At 39.2% G+C, this 23,832-nt stretch overlaps 2 non-coding genes and 1 pseudogene across 2 annotated transcripts; 2 read left to right on the top strand and 1 right to left on the bottom strand.

Moving 5' to 3' along the window:
* The first annotated feature begins 2,376 nt into the window (after window positions 1-2,376).
* On the top strand, window positions 2,377-13,211 carry LOC145779797 (protein FAM200C-like; annotated as a pseudogene).
* On the top strand, window positions 10,857-10,929 carry Trnav-aac (transfer RNA valine (anticodon AAC)). The gene has a single exon. It is a non-coding gene; the product is annotated as a tRNA-Val (tRNA).
* Trnav-cac (transfer RNA valine (anticodon CAC)) lies at window positions 11,389-11,461 on the bottom strand. The gene has a single exon. It is a non-coding gene; the product is annotated as a tRNA-Val (tRNA).
* Window positions 13,212-23,832: the final 10,621 nt, after the last annotated feature.

Genomic DNA, 23,832 nt, shown 5'->3' with positions numbered 1-23,832 from the left:
GTTATTATTAAGGTTGAAATTATCCATCGATTATACATTTTAATAGCAACATTTGTTGGAGCTGGCTCAGCTGAAACCAACGCTGAGCCAAATGACGTCAGTTGAAACAATCTGAAACCTGAATTGTTTTATAGTTTTTAGTCTTCATCATAATTTCAATCAATTACCGTAGGCTATATGTCTGCAAACATATAAATATCCAATTGGTCATGGACACTGCATAGGCCCTACAGGGTTTTAAACCAGATTTCAAGTTTACTTTGCATGCTTAGCAATTTTTATTCCAGCAAAATTTATTGATGAACATGGCTATTTTAATGCCTATTTTATAGCATATCGTATAATAATGTCGTAGTATCATTGTTCACAGTGGCGTAGCCAAGGGGGAGAAGGGGGGTTACAACCCCCCCTTTGGCACGCGAGTGACGTCACGATATTGAGAATGATGTTCTCAGTCTCTATGTCTCTAAAACAAAGTTTGCCTAATTTTAAGCAAAACTGCATTAAAAGAGCGAGTTTTGCCAATACCAAACATCTCTGCCAGGAATTAGCAACAAGAAAACATAGAAACTTAGTTTTATTACCGAAAAAATGCCGAAGAAAACATGATCTTATCCCTTTGCTATGCCACCGGACAGCACCATTTTACAGGAATATTTATACCCATAGTTTTGTTGAAAATGCTCTCAGAATGCACCAAATTCAAAATAATTTTTCAAAATTTTCTGGGGGAGGCACCCCAGACCCCCCGCCGCTAAGTGTTTCCTTTGGCGAACACGCCGTCGGGCTTCGCCTACCGGCCGTCCAAACCCCCAAAATTCCTGGCTACGCCACTGATTGTTCATATATGTTTTATCGTTTTCTTTCTTTTTAATTCATTTTCAAATTTTCTGGCCCCCTCCAAAAAAAGCTCCTAGATCCGCGCCTGGCTGCAGATATAGTCAAGCACGTGGACACAGCACAAACACACAAAAAGGATGATCATCTCGCATCGAACATTGCGATACTTTGTTGAAATAATGGATAACAATTACGAAATAATATTTCTTTGTGACGTAACTGGAAGTTGTCGTAGTATCGGGCCACCAAACAGTCTATAGCTTGGAAAGCAGATTGAACATTATTGTTGCCTAAAAATTATTATATAGACGTTCTGATCAACATAAAACAAATTACTCAATTTACAATTTCTCCTAACTGACCGCGTACCAGCAGCCAAGTGCTCGCGTACCGGCACCGGTACGCGTACCGGCGTTTGAGTAGCACTGGTCTAGGGGGATTCCCCCAGAAAATTTTGAAAAATTACTTAGAATTTGGTTCATTCTGAGAGCATTTTCAACAAAAATATGGGTATGAATATTCCTGTAAAATGGTGCTGTCCGGTGGCATAGCAAAAGGATAAGATCATGTTTTTTTCGGCATTTTTGGGAAATAAAGCTAAGTCTCTATGCTTTCTTGTTGCTAATTCCTGGCTGAGATATGTCAATGTTTGGTATTGGCAAAACTCGCTCTTTCAATACAGTTTCTTTTAAAATTAGGCAAACTTTGTTTTAGAGACATAAAGCATCATTCTCAATATCGTGACGTCACACACGTGCCAAAGGGGGGTTGAAACCCCCCTTGGCTACGCCACTGGATGCAGCCAAACAAAACAATAGGCAAGGCTACTTTGAACACTGTTCAAAGTTATGCACACCAACATAGCGCTAAATCGCTAAAAAACACTAGATCTAGTGGAAAAACACTAGTAGTGGCACTGGCACCATTGGTGCAGCCTAACAGGTCACACCGAGGGCGAGAGCATAGATGGCTTTACCTTTTTTTTAATTGTGATTATTTTTGTAATACTGTATAATAGAAAATGTTTTTGCTTGGTTGCTTGTACAATCTATTGACTTGAACTCTCATTGGTTGCACTGAAGTTTAAACCCCCATACTACAACAGTTTATTCATTTCAAAAGTTTTCTTGGTTTTCTATTATTTTTGAACACCCGAAATAAAGAGTCTCTACAACAGTGGTTCCCAACCTGGGGGTCGCAGAGCATTTTATAGGGGGTCGCGAAGCTGTTGCGCATGCAACAACAAAAGTGCATGTAAGTAGGACGAGGTACCGGCCCGCTAGCGGTTTCATTCGGATTGCTTGTAGCACAACATTATTGCATCAGTATGCGTCCACTGTTATGAAATAAGCGTGACTATAGGTCCTACAGTCACGTTTATTACATCACAGTGGACGCATACTGTGTAGGACTATTCCCTGTAAAAGTGTAAGTTGAAATTTGAAACTCTATTAACGAAGTAACCATGTATATTAGACAACAGAGATCAGTCAATACTCCACATTGCTAAAAAATAGTTAAAGGGAACATCGTTCCATGGAGAAAAAACGAAAATACGTTGAAGAGTACATTAACCTTGGCTTTACTTCTTTATTGACCAATGGTGTTGAGAAACCACAGTGTGTTATCTGCAACGTTGTTCTTAGCGCAGAATCATTGAAACCATCAAAATTGAAATGCCATTTAGAAACCAAACACCCTCAACATGCTAAAAAGGATGCAGCATTCTTTAAACGCCATGAAGCTGGTCTCAAGCGGCAACGGCTTGACGCTACTGGAAACTTTCATCAGGCAAATGTGGCTGTAGCCTAATTCAGGCGTCCTATGAAGTCGCACTGGAAATTGCCAAAGGAAAGAAATCTCACACTATTGGGGAAGCACTTGTGAAGCCATGCTTGTTAAAAACGGTAAAGCTGGTTCTCGGGGATGCAAGTGCTGCGAAGGTTAAACAAATCTCTCTTTCTAACAATACCATCAAGAGACGCATATCGGATATGTCCAAAGATGTAACAGTGCAAGTGATACAGGAGATCAAGGCTTCTCCAATGTTTTCATTTCAGGTAGACGGGACAAAAGATGTTAGCTCATGTGCTCAGCTTCTCGTTTTTGTCAGGTATATCAATTCCAATGACTTCAAAGAGGAGTTTCTGTTCTGCAGTGAGCTGGAAACTACTACAAAAAGTGCCGATGTTATGAATAAGATGACAACTTTTTTGAATCTGCCCAACTTGAACGGACAAATGTTTGTGGAGTTTCAATCAATCAATCATTTTATTTTTCGTCATTAACGCGTCCGGGACGAAAAAGATACTAACTACAAAAATCGATATAAACTTATCAGCACGTTAACGAACGGAAAAAGGTGGCAAAACCTTGAAAAATTTAAAACGTGCCTGAATGAAAAATTATGTAGTAGGCATGGGCTCCGTTAGAGGGGTGGCCTGGGGGTGATTACCTCCCCACCAATCGGAGTGGGGGGGTAACTAATGCAAAATTACCCCCCCACTAATGTAGAGATAAAAATTTCATTTTTAAAATATTTTTTACTTTTGTGTTTTATTTTTATGTTTTTTTTTTGCACAACTTTTGAGGTTTTTGCTTGGAAACTCCGACTCGCAAGACAACGCCAAGTCATCTATGGCCAAACTATGAATCCTGTCAAAAATATACGCATCGCAATGCGCTGTGTGTGACGTCATAGTTTCTCACTGATACAAACTGTTTAATTTCGCTTTTACCACTCACGAACGAAACCCACTGCAGTTGCACTGTTTCAATGTCTTTATACTTTTGGTTGTTGTAAAAGTTAATGCATTTTAGGTTTTATTTTTATTTTTTTTTATGAATTGAATGTAGGCCTAGACCAGGGATGCACAACCTTTTTGCTATTGCCGGCCGCATTCAGATTAATTCTACAAAGCACGGCCGCTAGTGAGTTTTAAATGATTTTTTTTTTTAATTTGCGTTATTAAAGATAAGAATTTATTCGTTAATATCTACTAAACTTATCATACTTATACCTAATAGCGCCATAACACTTTTTGAAATGAATTTATTCCGTCTGCGACATTGCAACAAGTGACTCCCTTGATTTTGCATACGAGCAGATAAAATTGCTAAGTTGAGAACCTCTCGAGATACAGTCTTAGTTGAGACTCCAGGTTTCCGTCCAACAATCGCGTTCGGTAGGCTACTCGTTTTTCAGGTAGGCTACTTCATTTGTGAAAAGGCAGACTCGCACACGTAGCCTAAGGGCTTCCGAAAAGAACAAGAGTTTCTCTTGCCAATTCTCGCAACATTGGATAATCAAGTGCACTTTTCCACATTTTCGACACAGATTTTCCTCGACTTGCCTAATTTTGCGTAATTGTGTGACATATGACGACGAAAATGCTGCTTTGCATTATCTCCTTTAACAGTTTTAACTACTTGACTGCATATTAGACACATCATAGTATGCGCTGCCGTCTCGATCATGAAATAATCCAACTCCCATTTGGAACTGAATACCCTTTTCTCCTCTGCTAGTGTTCTTTTTCTTAATGGACATAATGCAATGTAGGCTAATGTTACAATGAAATTGGGTCGAGGAAAAAGTTTTGTCTCTAAACGATTTTAACAATACAGTCTAGCCTACAAAAACTTACGATGAAAATGTTTTTCAAGCTCTAAAATTTGAAGGTATCCAGTGGTTCTAGATATCCTTGTAGCCTATAATATTTAAAATACATTTCATTTTTTTAATGAAATAATTTTTTCATTTCAACAATAGGACACGGTCGCCAACACATGCTTATGAAATTAGGCTACGTGTTAACGGCCGCATAATTATTCATCGACGCCGCATGCGGCCATACGGCCGCAGGTTAAACATCGTTGGCCTAGATCCTAGATGCCGAAACTTTTTCTTTCACTGTGGATGTTATGGCACAGGTTATCGTGTTGTATTCATGCAATTGTAAATTAAGTTATAGAAAGCTTGGACCTTAACGCTTTTGATCTTTTAAATCTAACCATTTAGCGTCTGAAGCGCAAAGTTTGGAAGACTTGAGCCAAGGAAGAATACAGAGAGGAATTTTTGCGTAGGCCTACGTCCCCTCTTCCAGTCAAATTTGTCTAAAAACCTCAAAAAATGTGGCAAATATTAAAGAGCTTTTGCTCGCGATTTTAGATTCGTTGAAATAATTTTTCGACCTTAAATCGTGCTGAAAGGCAAAAATGTTGCGCCTTTGGCGCGAAATATGCCGCCTAAGACGCTGTACCAGAAACTGAAGCTTTCGGTAATGCGAAGGAGGGTCTGGGAAGCGACCTCCCAGAAGTAGGCCTATATGTGATGCGACAATCCAATAAGCCCCCTGTCGATGTCAAAACATCGTTCCCGCTCTGCTTAAATTACCCCCCCATTCTCAGGAAGTGTCCGGAGTCCCTGGTAGTAGGCTATATATCAGTAGTAAGCACGGCCACAAAACCCAAAAAAACAAATAGCAAAAAATAAAACAAAAACAGAGAGAAACACACATATTGTAATGAATGACAGTCTATTGAAAAGTGTTGTGGATTGAATTTGCCAGTTCCAATATTGATGTGGATGAGCAGTCATAATAATAATAATGATAGGATGGAGAAAGAAATAAACCAAAAAAACCCGAACACTTTAAAAACCAAAAAAACCCGAACCTTGCCGGCTACAAAACTGCCCACTACGGAACGATGACATATGTACCACCAAGAACTGTGTCTACAAGATCGCATGCAAGAAATGCAGGGAAAGCTACATAGGCAGCACGATTCGACCACTCCACTCCTGCATCAAAGAACACCTCAGCTCAGACAAAAGTTCGGTCTTTAATCATCAACAACAGTGTCACACCGACTTTGAATTTACAATACTTGTCCGAGAAAATGACGCAGTAAAATTACGTTTTAAAGAGGCCATATTCATCAGCAGACAAAATCCTAAAATCAACAACCGTGCCGAAAGGGAAGAACTACGTCATCTAATCTACTAATCAACTGAAAACAAATTTTGCAACATAAAACGCCTAACAACACAGAAACTCAACAACCAGCAGCCTCAAGCTAAACGAAAGAACCACACTAAAGAACCACTCACTGACTTCAACACCATTCATCATAGCACATGACTAGGGAACTGTGTTCCGAAAGCTTGCGCAACTTACTATTGCCACAGCAAACTCGCAGCATCAGGCTAAGACAGATCGTTTAAATCTACCTTGTAAGTGGAAAAAGAAAACCGGACATAAAAGAAACCCATCCTCAGGCAAAAGCCCGTTTCAATGTGGTCCAGGAGAGCAGGTGTTGAGCTCTTTTTATGGTTAGAATAGACTGCACATCACACAGTATAGCCATCACACACACATCACACAGTTTGTACCGATGGCGCCAAAACATTTTTAGTGCTGCCTTTTGTTGTATTATTTGTTAATAGTAGGCTATACTTGCATTGAGGAAAGGATATAAGTGGGGGTCGCGGTATCTAAGAATTTTTTTAAAGGGGGTCACCAAGACAAAAAGGTTGGGAACCACTGCTCTACAAGTATGCGGAACTACCAGGAATAACCTATCAAGGTTTTGTCAGTCCGAGGATAAAGATTCAAAACCAAGCTATGTTTGAATAAAAACCACATGATTTCACTTGAGGATCGCAGCAGCACATGACCACTTTCTTTTTACTGAACATCAGCCTATCTTGTTTCAACGCCATTTTCCGATGCTTGACATTTGTCACATTAAGAACAAAGAAGCAGCTGACTCGATGACTGATATACGGTAGTCTTTCGCTGCATCCTGCCTGTTGTGGTATCAGTAACCAGATTGCTCTGGTGCTATTTTATTCGTGTTGTGTATAATTGTACTGCCATTGCAACAGATGAAATAAAAGTTTCCTCGCTCACTCAGCACTTATCTCAGTGGTTCCCAACCTTTTTTATCCTGTGCACCCTTTTAGTCAATATTCAAATCTAAATTCCCCTCCTATAAATTTAGTTTGTTAAAAACTCGTTTACATTAATATTTTAATCTAAGTCTTGTAAGATAAACTAAACTTTCACTAGTAATAAGCTTTTTAGACTGTAATATTCCTTTTCATACTAAAATAATTTAATTAATGAAGAACGTTGCTGAAAAGTATTTCATTCAATGAAAAAGACCAAAAATGCGATACAAAGACCAGCTGCAATTTTTCCCTTAACCATTCAAACATTTATCTGGATTCATGGAAACAACTTGCTAGTGACAGATCACTCTGGAGAAAAAGAACAAAGAAAGGCACAAAAGAAAAAAAAAAAACAGGATACAAAATGCCCATGAAAAATGAAATACTAGAAAAGAAAAGTTAAAACTACCACACCCCCACCCTCCACATAATGTGATTTTTTCCCACGTCCTTCCCATCATAGACTGGGCCTCCAAAGCTTTTCCATCAACAATGTGAATGAATTTCAGTGTATGTTATCGCAATGGGCACAAATAAAAGCATGATTTTTATTATTATAGCAGGACGTCGCCCGGTCTTTATCAACATTTTGGCATTGTTGCAAGTTTAGTCCAAGCACGCAGATTTGGCCGCCGAGAAGGAGCTCTCGGTAGGCCACGATGGCTGCCGGAAAAAAACACGAGTTTTAAGACCTGTCATTTGTTATAGAGTCGCCATTGACAGAACGTACTACACTGTGCTTTCAATATTACAAAAATATTACAAATTTTTTTTATTAAACATTGCTGACTGACAATTCAAAATGACCTCGCCTGACATCTAAAAACACACTAACCACGTTAACCAGCCTTATTTAAAAATGCACTGTGGAAAGTCCAACTAGAGTTTGAGTTGTCTTGCAGTGGTAAAGCGTGAATTTTCAAAACATAAAAACTCCTTTTCAAAAAGTATGTTCTGATGATAGTTGTTCCGCGGCACACCCAGCATCGCCTTGCGGCACAGTGGTGTGCCGCGGCACACCGGTTGCGGAGCACTGTATTAAATCAAGCTCATCGTCATAAATTTTAGGAAAATATTGAATGAATTCCAATTCTAATGCTGTGAGATGTTGCAAAGTCAATTCTTTTTCTAACACTGGAAGAACTTGTTCTTTGCCGTCAACAACCAGCACCGATGATAATTCTTTAAATATGGTGACACTGACATGTTCAATTGTTCATTCTAACTTTTCTCTTTCAATTATCAAGCTTGCTGGTGAAAGCTTCCAAAGCATCTTTAAATGCTGAGCTGTACTGGCATCTGATCCTGGAAGAGCCACCCAAGCCAGGCTGGTCGAAAGGTAGAGGCCAGACAAAACGTAGTCCCCCGCAACCAGGACAGCAGAGTCTTTTAGTGCCTCAAGACAATCTCCTAATGACAGTGACATAAATCAATCACTCTCTTCCAACGTGCCTTGAGCCAGCATGGAAACAGTACAGTTTGTGAATTCACATGGTATCAATATGTCAATGGCTCATGGATACAAACCATGTTGATGCCCTATCTGCTTCAAACAGAGATGGTAATTGAATATATTATATACCGTACAGGTATATTAGTGTTTTTTCCTTGCATTTTCAGATTCAATTTATTCAATGAGACCAAACATATCAACCAAATAAGCAAGAAATCTAATCCATCCATCTGTCATCCAGTGGCGTATATTCAGGGTGTTCAAGGTGTGCACTGCACACCCCAAGAAATCCAGAAAAAAAGAAAATTTCAATCGGTTGTCGATGTTCTTTACTTTCATGATATTCTAACATCTTGCTGCATGCTGATTGCTTTCTTTTCAATTGCAAAACTCATCCCCTTCTAATTTTAGTACTCCAACGTTTGAGGTCATTGCCTTTAATTTTTTCGGTCATTACCTTTAAGCTGGGTGTGCACTGTGGTAGCCACTTTAACAAGTCGAAATTCTGCCACTGAAATTGACTACAATGCAACCGCCAACCAGTCAGAACGTGTTATAAGAGGCTACCGTCCAATTGTGACCCTTCTAGCACTCATCCAGAGAGTTAATGCTTGTTTTGAACTTTATTTGGTAATTACAGAAGAAAAAGAGCAATAGCAGTGGTGAGAATCGAACACGCGTCAATGAAATGACTACTTTCTAGCCCTAACCCTAACCCCTAAGCCAACCAGCTGACAAAAAATCCATCACTTAATTTGCTTTCTATGATCTTCTTTTCGCCATTTTTTACGTCACTTAAACCGTAGCTTATGATTGGTTGGCGGTTGCATTCTAGTCAATTTCAGTGGCAGAATTTCGACTTGTTAAAGTGGCTACCGTGCACTGTGGGTAGGCACTTTAACGTAGGACAGGTTTCCTCGTGAATCAGCTGTTTGCAGTCATGTAACTTACGCCATTATGATTGTAACCTTATAAACTCAATTGATTACAGTCTTTAAGATCCTTCTTGCACTCAGTTCAGTTGCAGAAGAAAAAAGAACATTAGCAGAGGGTGGGAATCGAACCCACGCAATCGAAATGACTATTCCCTTGCCCTAACCCTAACCCATTAGGCCACGCTGCTGTGGCGATACATTCACTTAATTTTCTTTGTATCAAAAATGTTTGGAGAAGATCGGATCGAGAAGATCGGAATATCACGTGCTGAGTCACATGACTGAAATCAGCTGATTCGCACGGAAAACTGTCCTATGTTAAAGAGTCTACCGTGCACTGTGCACTGACAGCTTGGCGAGTGCTATTTAAAATAAACAATTAAGAAAAATAACGTCACAAGGCAGCGAAAACAGCAATGGTTTTAGGTCAGCCAGGCTGTGCACTCGCTGATCTGCACACCTTGGCGCGTCATTGGGGGAATCCCAGGCAATAGCAAGTTTTAGCTTGTTGGATTAGAGTTTGAGGTGATCAGCGCTGGAAACAACTTTTGCTAGAACTGAAGCAAAAGCAAGCTTTCTACGACGATGTAATTCAAAAATTTATTGCACAAACAAAAAGAATCGAATTATGCTATAGATGAATTTTCCTTCTGTAGGCGAGGTGTTAAACATTTTTGTTTTTACTAAGTAGTACGGCGGATAAAAGTACAGCCGACCAACATAGCAATCGACTTTTTTTTCTTGTTGATTATCGAGTTGCTTTGCTATTGTTTTTTGTTTTAACTTTCACCTGTTTGTTTTTAATTCGCTTGTACATTTCTCAAGGTGTTGCGACCGTGCCTAATCCTTGCATGAAGTAAATCATTTCCATCTCGAGCACGCTTTAACTTTCGCGTTTTTTCAGACTCCTGCTGTGTTATGGCAAGTAATATTGTTCGTTTTGATGGTCGGAAATAAAAAGTGAACTGAAGTATGCTATGTGACTTTAGAAATGCAACTTAATGTTTGATATTGTTAAGTCTTTCATTCAATGCGCTGTCAAATAAAGATCTATTTTGTATTCTTCTCCATTCCGACATTATTTTTGTCACTTCTGTACATGTTCAGAATTTGTGCTGAAAATGTTCTCTGAACGCACCAAATTCAATGTTAATTTTTAAAATTTTCTGGGGGAGGCCCCCCAGACCCCCCGCTGTTGCTTTGCCGTCACTGAACACCTTGTCAAAGTGGTCACGGTACGCCACTGCTGTCATCATTCCGCAATGAAACAAATTCCAATTTTATTTAAAGGTCAAAAATTAATTTAAGCTCGTCTCTGAGCTTAAACACTCGCTTGGTTACGTTTCTTCTTGAAAGCCATCAAGTATTTCTGTATTTGCATGAAATAAAAGTAGGCCTACGTGATGGTTTACATCCATGTCAGTGCACAGTTGCTTAAATAATCGGGCGTTAAGGGCTCCTCCCACTCTAAAGCTCTGGTCTAGGCCAACTTAGCCTACTTGGCTTAAACAACTTTACAATCCTAAAACCAAATTCCCCCCTGAAAATTGCAAAATTACCCCCTAGTGGGGAATTCCCCCCCGGTTGGGAACCACTGACTTATCCTGCTTCGTGTCCGTATTCAGTATTTGCAAGCGGTATCTATCTGATGTTAAACGCGTATTCTCCCAGTGTTTCCGTAGTGTAGTGGTTATCACGTTCGCCTAACACGCGAAAGGTCCCCGGTTCGAGCCCGGGCGGAAACATTTATAATTTTAGTTTTAGTTAAACTAAAGAGAAATAATTTTAGTTAAACTTTGCAAATATATGTTTGAAAATAGAACCATAGTGCTCTTTCAACTACACTACAAATACTCCAAACTTTTAATCAACAAATTTCTTTCAAAGCAAAACTTCGTTACCAAACTTTTTATAAAAAAATTTTATGCCTTGTTTTGTCATGAGCTTTTCGAACTGCACTTTCATAATTTATTATTATGATTTGATTTCGTCCATTCAGAGATGTTTGTTGTCCAAATCATTCTTGGTCTGCGTTTGTGTCTTTTGCCTTCTTGATGATCTTTGTAAGGAGTTTGGCCGACGGTGTAGTGGATCTTGTAGCGTAGCAGGCTATAATAAAAAAAGCTTACCGGTACGGTACTTAAAAAACTGATGTGCCGTAAAATGAACTGGTTATTTTCACATTGTGTTTAAAAAAGGAAAACTGTTTCAGCCCGGGCTCGAACCGGGGACCTTTCGCGTGTGAGGCGAACGTGATAACCACTACACTACTGAAACATGTGCGTCTGATTCCAAAAAAGTAATCATGAACAAACGTTAAAATTCAAAGAACCGTTTGGGTGATTTTCTCGGTAACGCCTAGAACATCACACAACTAAGGTGAAAGAGAAAATTGAAAAGAGAAAACTAGATATCATGAGTTACCAAGGGGGGTGGGGGGGACTTGTTTACCTGGGACTGGTATACAAGTCCCCCCCACCCCCTTGGTAACTCATGACAAAGACAGGACTCAATGGACATGGCTCTTTCGCCTTAGTTGTGTGATGTTCTAGGTTTTTCCGATTTTCTCTGTTGAAAACGATGTGCTTAAGCCAGGGGTCACCAAACTTTTTTCTTTGAGGGCCGGATTGCTACGAGATTAACAGCTGCGGGCCGGATGCAAATTGCTATTGCAAATTGCTATTTAGAATCTCCATTGACTTGAATTGAGCACAATAAATAACAAAGTCAGCGGTGGAATAGCAAAGTTGTGATAAAAATCAAAAGTTTGCTGGAAAATTTATACCCTGCTGTGATACACTACAGGGCATCGTGCTCTTGAAAAAACATTACATCTTTCCAAATTTGGCCTAGGCTGTCCCCATTTGTGGTGGCCTAATGATAAAAACAAAACTATAAAAACGAACAATTTTAACAAAGAAGTCTCTATTACACAAAAAGGCAAAGCTAGCTTAACAGCTGTTGTAGAGCAGCTGTTATTTCCGCAGCACGTGGCGGGCCGGATGGAATCAGTTTGCAGGCCGGTTCCGGCCCGCGGGCCGTAGTTGGGTGACCCTTGGCTTAAGCGAAAGCGGGCAAGACTTAGTGACTCTCATTTTGAAATGCTCGTGTTTTTGAAAGATGCGTAACAGTAAATTTCCCTTAGAATGTGTTTTCTATAACGACGTTAAAATGATAGCGTAAACGAATGATAACATTCGTTTTCAAGGTCGTTTTTGCGTCACTAGGGACTTGAGTGTTTCCTAGAGTCATTTTAGACAAAAGTAGCGGAAGAAGTAGCGGTAGCGCGCGCTACTTTGGCCCGAGTAGCGGTAGCGGGTAGCGCGCTACTTTTATAAATTGGTAGCGGGTAGCGGTAGCGCGCACTACTTTGGCCCAAGTAGCGGTAGCGGGTAGCGTGCTACTTTAAAAGTAGCGGGTGCCCACCTCTGGATACATTAATGCAAATATTTTCCTGTAAGCATAACTTTTTTAAACTTTGAAGTTGTATTTATAACAACTGGTTATGTGGCAAGATTACATAAAATTTTCAGCAACTTTGTGCAAATATTGAAAGAGAAATCTTAGATTTTCTGAAAATTGTAACAACCCTCCCCGGTCTCCCCTACTCATTCTCCCATTATATAAATTTAAACATAATTAACAAATGAGGCGTGGCTGCTTGATCTATCAAGTATGTCTGAGCAGCCATGAATGATCAAGCAGTCACACCGAGAATACTGTTCCTGCTTGTCCAGCTGTTCTTCAAAGTTTTGTAGGCCTATGGCAGAAGATATTCCACTAGTCTTCTTAGCAAGGTCATCTGTCCGTTTGTCTAGTCGTTCAACAGCATTTTTTTAGGACCTGAAACAACAGGTACGGGATTAGAATCAGTTTTAGTTTCAGAGTTTATGTCACCATACTGACCTTTGAGAACCTTTTGTTCTTCTTTGATTTGAGCCAAGTCGTTCAACACATCTTTCATCATGATTTCACAGGTTTCGGATCCGGATCTTACAGTTTTTCACTGGATCCGGAGCTGATCTAGATGACTTTTTTTGTTTTTTGTTTTTATAGAAACAGGATCCGGATCCTAATTTGCATGACTTTTTTAAATTTTGAACACAAAACCACATATGCAACATTTGCTGCAAAAGTTCCGAAGTAATTTTGACATAATTACTAAAGGAAGACCTTATTGTTTTGATTTGTCAAATTTGATCTGCTTCCCAGACAGCAAAAACCATCACTTTTACATTGATTAAACTTCTGCAGACGTTGAATCAATGCAAAAGTGCCAGATTTTGCTGTCTGGATTATACCATTCTCAAATTGAAAGCAACCTGAGGTATTGCAATTATGACGTGGAAATATGGTAACGAAGTAGGCTACTTATCCAAAAACTTCAAAAAAATTGTAACGCATTTCATTTTCCGTAAACAATGAAAGTTGTAGTAAGATTGGTTGGTTGGTTGGTTGGTTTTGGATCTTTATCCTCGGACTGACAAAGCCTTGATACTCTTAATAGGTTAATATTCCTAATAGTTTGCATACTTGTAATGGCTTTTGACGCAGGGCGGTTACCGAGATTAACAGAGTTAAGTTTTCGATTGTTGAAGTCTTGTTAACGGGGAATTATTCCATCCATTAGGTGCCGCTGAATGGAGAGCAGTCCATTTAATGCGTTGCTCAAGCGCACACCCCGAGAGTCGAATCAGCGCCGCTTGATCTTGAAGCTTCTTCGTTCACGAAGTCACGGTCTAACCAACTGAGCTATCGGGTGGACATCCCGGCTATCCCGGTATCAACTGAGCAAACTAGAAATTGGCCCTTTCATGTTAAAATTTCACAACAATTTACTACAAGATTGCTTTCCTGACTTGTTTTAAATATGTCAAATAGGTCTACAGTCTACAAGAAACCATGATAATAAGTCACAAAAACATTGCATATTTTTCAAAAACACTTAGCCTACTCTGCATTCAATAGAATTCACAGGTAGGAAAACATGGAATGAATTTCTTTCTTCAGTTAGAAAGATTTACACAAAGTCACTTTTTGTCTACAAACTAAAACAACATTTAGGCAAAACGGATACGCAATAGAAAGACTACGTAGAAAAAAAGCTTATTTGCATTCTTGTGAAGATTTCAGTTGAAATCCGAAATAATTTACAAAAGATTACGGTACGCCTATCGATACCTAACAATAGTGCCGACTGCTTGTGCCGTAGGCTATTGTTCGTAGATATCAACAGCAAACGCAACACTTCATAACCAACACGGCACCGTCACCAGAGGGGATGAAAGCTTCATCAATATCATCAAGACATCATCATCTTATTTACCAGCTCATTCATTCCACTACTCTCCAGGACAAGAAACAATAACTTAAACTGGATCTCGAACCTTAATCGTCGTAGGCTATTGTGTGATGTGCAGTCTGACCAGAGGTCTAACCATAGAAAGAGCTCTCCATGGATAGAGCTCCACCATAGAAAGAACTGACCATACACCATGCAATCCTGGGCCACATTAAAACTCTTTTACCTGAGAATGTTTTTTTTTTATTTATGGTATGTTTCTCTTTTTCCATCCTATTTTTATGATGGCTGTTCATCAACATAGGCTAAATAGCCTACTCAACAACACTTTTAGTTGGGCTGTTGTTCAAGCCTAACACTACATACACTAGCTTACGCAGGGGGGGGGGGGCATTGGGCCATGCCCCCCCCCCCCCCTTAAAAATGTTTTAGTAGTTAACAGAGATGTACGTATACGCCGCAAATTCTACGCCGCATACTTGCGGCGTAGACTTTTTGTTTGCGCTAACGCTTGCGGCCACATTTTTTTGGATAGTTTGCGCTTGAGGCTACGCCCAGGGGTGCATTCCTAAAATTTTTTTTGGGGGGTCTCTAACACCTAGCTGTGTTGTTATAGACAAAGTATGTATAAGTAATCGGTGTAGGTTAGCCAACAATGTTTACCTTTTTTAAAAGGAAACACTGTTCAGTTTGTGTTTACTTCTGAACATCATGTCGAAAAACAACCCATGCTAAAACATAGCTTGAAGTAGGCTACAGAAAAAGGTAGAAGCAACAAAACGTGAAAACGTGGTTGAATCCGATATAAAATTATAAGTTTGAAGTTTGGCTTGGTTGCTACACTGCAATCTCCTTTGCTTTTTTTTTTTACTGCGTAGGCCCACACTTGAAACTCGATTTGCATGAGCTAATTCCAATCTCCTCAATTGTAAACTTATTTGTGTGACAATGCCAATGTGACAGTTACACTAAAATCTCATTTAACTTAGTTATTAACGAACAGTTTAAAAAACTCCAATTACAGCAAAAGCATATTCCAAGTTGGTGCAAACGAGATTACACAAAACAAATAGCCTGCTGCCAGGTCTTTGGTTTTATGGGCTAAGTTATAAGCACCACGACAGTCCTTGATTTTAGCCAGCAAAGTTTTTGCACAGATCTGAGTTCATTCAATGTGGGCAGTTTAGAATGCTTAACTTGATGACCAAGTTCATTTGTGAAAATCCACGTTCGGCTTCAGCAAAACTTATGAAGAAATTTACGGATTTATTAAATCTTTGAAACCAAAGTTAAGTTGTGGTACTGATGGCATTCCAGGCAAAATTTTAAGGCATACCCCCGATAACATAATAAAAGTACTAACACATATTTTTAACTTATCTTTGGTAGATGGTGACTTCATAAAAGCATTTAAAATCGGTAAAGTAGTGCCAATCTATAAAAAGGGAGACCCAAGCAATTGCAGTAACTATAGACCAGTTAGTCTTTTGTCTTGCTTCTCAAAAATCTTAGAAAAAGTCATGTACTCGAGATTATACTACTTCCTTGATCAGCGTAATTTCTTTTACACCCAGCAGTTTGGTTTTAGACATAACCACTCCACAAACCAGGCTACTACACTGCTAACCAACAAGATCTACAAAGCAATGGAAAATAAAAAAGCAACCCTTGGCATCTTTCTAGATTTATCAAAGGCTTTTGACACAGTAAATCATGAAATACTTCTGACAAAACTTTATCACTATGGTATCAGAGGAACACCCCTCCAGTGGTTTCGAAGCTACTTAAATAATCGTTTTCAGACAGTAGAAATTTCTGGTAGTGTTTCAACTCCATTAGAGACAAAGTGTGGTGTGCCCCAAGGTTCTATTTTAGGCCCCCTATTATTCATAATTTACATTAACGACTTCCCAAATTGTTTAAATTGTACTGATTCTATCATTTTTGCGGATGACACAAATCTTCTGATGTCAGGTAAGAGTGTGGATAAATTGCATGAAGCGGCCAATACAGAAATGCAAGAAGTTGTCAAATGGCTTGTAGCAAATAAATTATCACTCAATGTAAACAAAACAAAATACATGGTATTTGATACTAACAGTTTACGTGCAAATAAGTGTAAGCAAATCTTAAGTATAAATGATCAACCAATTGAGAGAGTACAAAATATCAGTTTCCTAGGCCTGACTCTGAATGAAAATCTTTCATGGAAACCACACATGCAAAATTTTCTGCAAAAGCTTCGAAGAAATTTTGGCATAATTACCAAGATTAGACCCTGTCTTAAGTTGTCAAATTTGATCTGCTTATACCATTCTTTAATTGAAAGTAGCCTGAGGTATTGCATTACGACTTGGAAATATGGCAACGAAGGACTTATACAAAAACTTCAAAAAATCTGTGACAAATTTCATCGTATTTTCCGTCCCAACAATGATAGTTGTAGCAAGATCCCGATATCAATTGAGCAATTGTTCAAACTGGAAATTGGTGTTTTTGTGTTTAAATTTCACAACAATTTAGGCTACTACCAGATTGCTTCACCAACCTTTTTAAATATGTCAAAGAGGTTCACAGCTTGTCTACAAGAAACCATGATGATGATTCTCTAAACATTCCATACTTCTCAAAAGCGCTTACTCAACATTCAATAGAATTCACAGGTGCGAAAACATGGAACGAATTTCCTTCTTCAATTAGAAAGACTGATACAAAGTCACTTTTTATTCACAAACTAAAACAACATTTAAGCAAAACGGACACGCAATAGATTGAATAGAAAGACAACGTAGAAAGGCTTTTTTGCATTCTTGTGAAGATTTTAGTGGAAATCCGAAATTATTTACAAAAGACTAGGCTTACCTAACAATAATATCGATTGCTTGTGCTGTACTTTTATGTTTGTAGATATTAACAGCAAACGCAATACTCCATAATCAACACGACACGTCGCAAAAGGGGAGGAAAGCTTCATCAACACCATCAGGACATCATCATCTACCAGCTCATCCATTCCATCACCCACCAGGACAAGAAACAATAACTTAAACTGGATATCAAACCTCAATCGTCTTAGGCTACTGTGTGATGTGCAGTCTAACCATAGAAAGAGCTCAACACCTGCTTTCCTGGGCCACATTGAAACGGGCTTTTGCCTGAGGATGGGTTTCTTTTATGTCCGGTTTTCTTTCTCCATCCTATTATTATTATTATGACTGCTCATCCACATCAATATTGGAACTGGCAAATTCAATCCACAACACTTTTCATTAGGCTGTCATTTATTACTACATGTGTGCTTCTCTCTGTTTTTGTTTTATTTTTTGCTTTTTGTTTTTTTGGGTTTTGTGGCCGTGCTAACTATTGATATATAGCCTACTACATAATTTTTCATTCAGGCACATTTTAAACCTTTCAAGGTTTTGCCACCTTTTCCCGTTCGTTAACGTGCTGGTAGGTTTATATCGATTTTTGTAGTTGGTATCTTTTTCGTCCCGGACGCGTTAATGACGAAAAATAAAATGATTGATTGATTGATTGAGCAATTTTATCGTATCTGGTATATGACAAGGATTGTCAACATACAATCGAAAATCGGAGTGATGACATGAAATCTCTCCTCTATTTTTCGTAATCTCTGCTCCCCTTCTTGCCATGGAACTTCGACTGCAGCAGGCCATAACTCTGGTACAATAATTTCCAAGCTCTTCACAGAATTTTTATTGTTGGTGTCCACCATCCTGCTTCCAATGTTGTCAACCAAAGCTTGAATAAACCGATTACGATCAAAAGAAGGGTAGTCTCTACGTCGAGCTTTAAACTGGTCCAATGTTATGCCTTTAAAGGAGTAGTTTTTTGTACTTCCGGGACTCAAGTTAACAACTTCATCAAACGAATACTTTCCATCTTGAATAGCTTTTTTTATTTGAAGTAGAGAATTAACAGTCCATTTGACATGACGATTAGCTACTACGAAGTTGATATTCCCAGTCTGGAGAGTTTCTGACAAAAGTGATAATTGCCGAAGACAATCTTTTAAAAGCGCCAGATCTTCTACGAATTCCTTGGTGGTCATTTTTATGAGACCTAATCATGGAAAACGGCGATTGCTATCCCAGTCAGCAAAGGTTCGTGGGGCCCACTTGGGCTGCATATGGGTTACCCACATTGTACTGCGTGGGCCCCACTACCTATGTGTCCACGGTTTGCAGAAATGTCCCAAGTGGGCAGCCCACCTACGTCTAATGGGTGGGCAGCCTACCATGAAACCATTATTAAAATGTAAACCGCCGTCGCATTGTATCGTTGTATATATTCAATTTTTATGATTATTGCACTTTAGTATAGCATAATGGACCGATGCAAACGTATATTTTATAATTTTTCATCATGGTGGGTAGCCCACTTCATGCTCACAGAAAGCCCAGAAAGTTTATTTCAAGAAATAAAAATAAATTCCCAGATACATTTTCATGATATGATAACTTTATTAAGATAAATTCAATAAAAGATGTCGGGAATCGGTTGTAAAGAAAAAAATATGAAGTAGGCCGCGCACTTGGGGCCTAATCGGAAACATCAGATAAACTCACCTTAAGCCCACGAATGCCCATGGAAATCCCACGTGGGCCCCACGAACCCTTGCTGACTGGGATCAACTTATGTTCGTGTTCTTTTGCAAGTCTGTTGTGAGAAAGCTGTTAAAGTGTTACTTGTTCAGTCGAGAAGTTGTTGTTCAGCCAGAAAAGCTGAAAAATGGAAGCTTGAACGAGCCCCCCCTGAGCCCCCCCTACATCAAGCCTTTTCGTATTTCGGGGGGCTGAGCCCCCCCGAGCCCCCCCAGAAATGCAACCCTGGACTCCTACGCCGTAAAGTTTTTGCGGTTTTTTAGCGTATAGCGTCAACGCATACTTTTTAATGTATTTTTTTCTCTACAACACGCCAATACCTTCCAGCGCTGCAGTTGAAAGAATGTTTTCAATGTCAAAGACATATCGGAACCAAAACACAGCAAAATGTCAGATGAACACTTTCAGATGCTTGTGTTTCTTCGTGGAAATTCAAAATAAAACTTGTTTGTTTCGAGTGGTTTATACCGTGTGAATGTTTGGCACCCAGCAAACAAAATTAGTTTACGCTAGTGTATGCGCTGACGTTGACGCCGCCAACTTTTTTTACAAGTTGCGTTGACGCATACGCCGTATGTTTTTTCGAACGTTTGCGTTTACGCTGACGGCGTCAACATTTTTTGTATGCGCGTACATCACTGGTAGTTAATGACGTACATTAAAGCATTTAATATGTTTTGGATTGCACTGTCAAAGCAATTAACAATGTTGTTCTATAGAGTAAGCCAATACGAAATACATAGCCCAATCCACCTACCCCACCCCAGGTATGCCAATGTAGCATAGTGTTCTGTAAACCTATTATAGTGAGAAAGAAATGGACAAAGTCTAAACTAAAACCATACTGGGATATCATGAAGACCTCTGGGATATCAATGGCCAGTGGTGTAGCCAGGGGTGGTTGGGGGTGACAACCCACCTTTGGCACGCGTGTGACGTCACGATATTGAGAATGATGCTTTCAGTCTCTTTATGCTAGGGAATGATGCTTTCAATCTAAAAAAAACTTGCCTAATTTTAAACAAAACTGCATTAAAAGAGCGAGTTTTGCCAATACCAAACATTCAAACATCTCAGCCAGGAATTAGCAACAAGAAAACATAGCGACTTAGCTTTATTTCCGAAAAATGCCGAAGAAAACATGATCTTATCCTTTTGCTATGCCACCGGACAGCACCATTTTACAGGAATACTTATACCCACATTTTTGTTGAAAATGCTCTCAGAATGCACCAAATTCAAGTAATTTTTCAAAATTTTTTGGGGGAGGCCTCCCAGACTCCCCGCTGACGGGTGTCGTCTTAGGCGTAAGCGCCGCCGGGCTTCGCCGCCGGGTGTCAAAACCTCCCCCCTTTCAAAATTCCTGGCTATGCTACTATCAATGCCCCCCCCCCCCCCTTGAGAAAATCCTGCGTACGCCACTGACTGTATACATGCAAACTTTTTGTGCTTCTGTTTTCTTTTTATTTTGTGCTGTTTTTTTTGGTTTTTTTATGGGGGTGGTGTGTTTGTGTGGCCATGCTAGCTACTGACATATAGCCTACTCTATTGAACTCCTATTCAGGCATGTTTCAAACCTTTCCAGGTTTTGCCGCCTTTTATCGTTCATTGACGTGCTGGTTTTTCGACAATTTTATGGGTAATATCTTTTTTTTGCTCCTGACGTGTTAATGATAAACAATAAAATGATTGATAATAATGAAATAAGCTCCTTGAACATTTCCAAACCCGGAAAAAATTTTGAACCATTGTGTTTGTGGCAACACTGAGATTGTGATCAGGGCTCAGGCCAAAGTTGATATTGTATGTATGGTTGTAAAATTCTATTCTAATGATTAGTATCATTAGTTGTGTGTGTTGCATGTTTACTGCAGTATGTGACATGTGTTGAAAATTTTTAATATTGGAACTATAAACATGCACAGGTTTTAATTTAGTTTCCAGCATAGGCTTACATTAAGTTGACAAAGATGATGGTGATAGACTTTATTCCATTATTAAGCTCATAGCCTACTCCTACTACATGTTTTCATTATGGAAGTGGCTATGTCTATGGCGCGTAGATATAGCTGTTCCATGCTCTTTTTTACCTTAACGGCACTTTTACTATGCGTACGCACCGTTACTGTGCTTGCATGACGCCATGGTGAAACTGTCGCTCACACAGTCTCCTGCAGCATTGAAGGCCAGGTTTGCCACACCCAAGATTCGAAAAATGGCAAATGTTATTTTAAGCCAGTTAATAAATAAAAAAATTGTGTCATTGTTAGATCATGTTGTTGAATGCTTTTTTTTTTCGATGCAAAAATAACATGTGGGAGCATTGGAGCAATCTACCTTACATAATACACGCAAGTTTAAGCTCTAAGTATCATACAAAAATTAAGAGCAGAAGTCATGTTTTTTCCAATGACGCTGGGCTCATCAGTATTGCACCAGTAATTTATGCCAAAAAGCTCTCAATCACTACTACACAGCTAATGAGTCAAGCCTTATGACCAAAAGATGTGCTTATTGCTGTCAATTTTTATTAAACTTCAGCCATTGTCAGATAGACTGAACTTGTTGAAAAACATTTGTTAATTACAAAAGTCTATCTCCTACAGCTAGACTGGTAGTCTATGGTCGTTGACTTGGATGTACTTATTATTTTGTCATGCCATTTAGCATCTTTTCGGTAGCTTATACACTTATACAGTTGCTTGGTCTGGAGCGGTGTTGAAACTATGTCTTTTCAAATGTCTTAAGACGTTCTCCCCGCTTGGTCACACAGCCAACAACAATGTAAGTACCATCCTCAAAAATGTAACCATACTGCATGCTTAAGTGCCTTAAAAAATATTAACAAAAATTTCATCAGTATCGTCACTTCAGCTACCGTACTTGCAGTGCACTGCATACATAAGGTCTGAGTTAAAATTTTACAACATATCGTTTGTCACAATAAAATTGTGGCAAACTTGTTTAACATTGCCTCTGTTTATTAGATGCATAAGCTTTCGTAGTCTAAAATTAGATTACTACAAAACCTCAACAGCACTAGGTGAATCTATCTGTTAGCAACAACTGTTTACGAATCTATACTCACCAATCACCATGTAGCCATTGTATTAAAGAGTTATAGGCATTTCCAGATTGTCCATTAGGTAGAATTTAAAGGTTGTTGAAATAAAATTGCAATTGGGAAAATTTGGGGAGCAAGTCTTTTAGGCGCAGACAGTTAGACGCCGGTCAAATTGGTGCGTACACTGTGGCGTCTAGATATTTAGGTGCGGAGCACTCTGGCGCCCGTTCATTTAGGTGCTATTCCTAGTAAAGTCTACAGATTGTATCAGCTTGGCAGGTAGGGCAATGCTTTTCACACAAAATGTTGTATTGAACAGAAAAATATGTCATGACTTCCGTGCATGAAGCTGCTTAAACCGGCAATGCTTTTCACACAAAATGTTATATTGAACAAAAAAATATATATATTGTATTTTAATGCGCGGATTGCGCATGTTCGGCATTTATTTGTTAGTCCGGGCATGGCCACCTGGAGATGCGGCCTGATTTGTCACATTTTGCAGATTTTGATTACAGCTACCAGGCCTTGAAATTCGTTTTTGTTGACGGCGGACAAACGTGTCTGGTCTGAGCAACTATCTCGGCAGACAAATTGAGTCTCACGGCGGACACACCAGATTTAGCGTCGATCGTCATGTTTAATCACTTTATCTTGATATTTCTTCACCATTTGAGAACTATAGATAGTTAGCTATGGTTTAGAAGGCTTTTTAAAATTTCAGCAAAGTTACTCTGAAAGGCTTTCATCAGACCAACGACGTGCGCTTAAAGAGTCAAAGCGCCACATATCTGATTAACTTGGAACCACCGAAAGAAATTGTGTGGCTTCTTGCGTCACAATGCTCTGGGCACGAGAAGGAAAACTTCCACACTTACGCTACTATTTTCTGCTATGCAAAGTTTCTTAGGCCTTTTTCTTAGGTTTATTTTTGCGTGTCATGTGAGCGAAAGTGAATTTTCCTTGGGCCTTTTCTTTCTTACTGTAACACCAAAAATTCAAAAATTTTGTAACCAACCTTGCCTTGTCAATATTACTCGGAGATCAAAGCCAGACTTTGTGAAATAAGACGTGAAATAAGACTTGAACTAAGTTGCGCATGATTAGTGTAGAAGTACCGGTACTCGCATCGATTCTTGGTGAAGAATTCACCTTTGTTACGCTGATTCAATGTCATCAATCGTTGAAGCAACGTAAAAATCGAACATTTTCCTGCTTGAGTGGAAGCTAAGGGGTACAGTAGGTCATTCACATTGTTTAGATGCGCGCTAGAATGCATGGGAAATTATATTCTCGCAACAATATTGTTTGTGCTATGCAATGACAATTTGTATCGCTGGTTCCTGTGTTATTTCTCGGCGGACAAATATGACCGATCTGGAGGGTACTTCCCGCAGACATCACATGCTGTAACGGCGGACACGTCCGCCGTGAATTTCGAGGCCTGAGCTACTGCCAGTGTTTGACTGACATTTTTTGAGATGTTTTTACTTTTTGCGGTTTCCTAATGACATAAAACTTTTTTGTTGCCTTGGGGATTGGGGAGGCAGTAGTAACTGAGAAGAAGTAAGTTGAAATACGCAAAATCAGACTGTTATTGAAAATTAACAGTCTGACTAAAATCTTTGAAATCAAATTGTCTTTGTTTTTCAAC

This window comes from Aplidium turbinatum, chromosome 11, assembly GCF_918807975.1.
Source record: "Aplidium turbinatum chromosome 11, kaAplTurb1.1, whole genome shotgun sequence".
In the NCBI taxonomy this organism is placed as follows: domain Eukaryota; kingdom Metazoa; phylum Chordata; class Ascidiacea; order Aplousobranchia; family Polyclinidae; genus Aplidium; species Aplidium turbinatum.
This window is presented reverse-complemented; position numbering and strand designations above follow the sequence as displayed.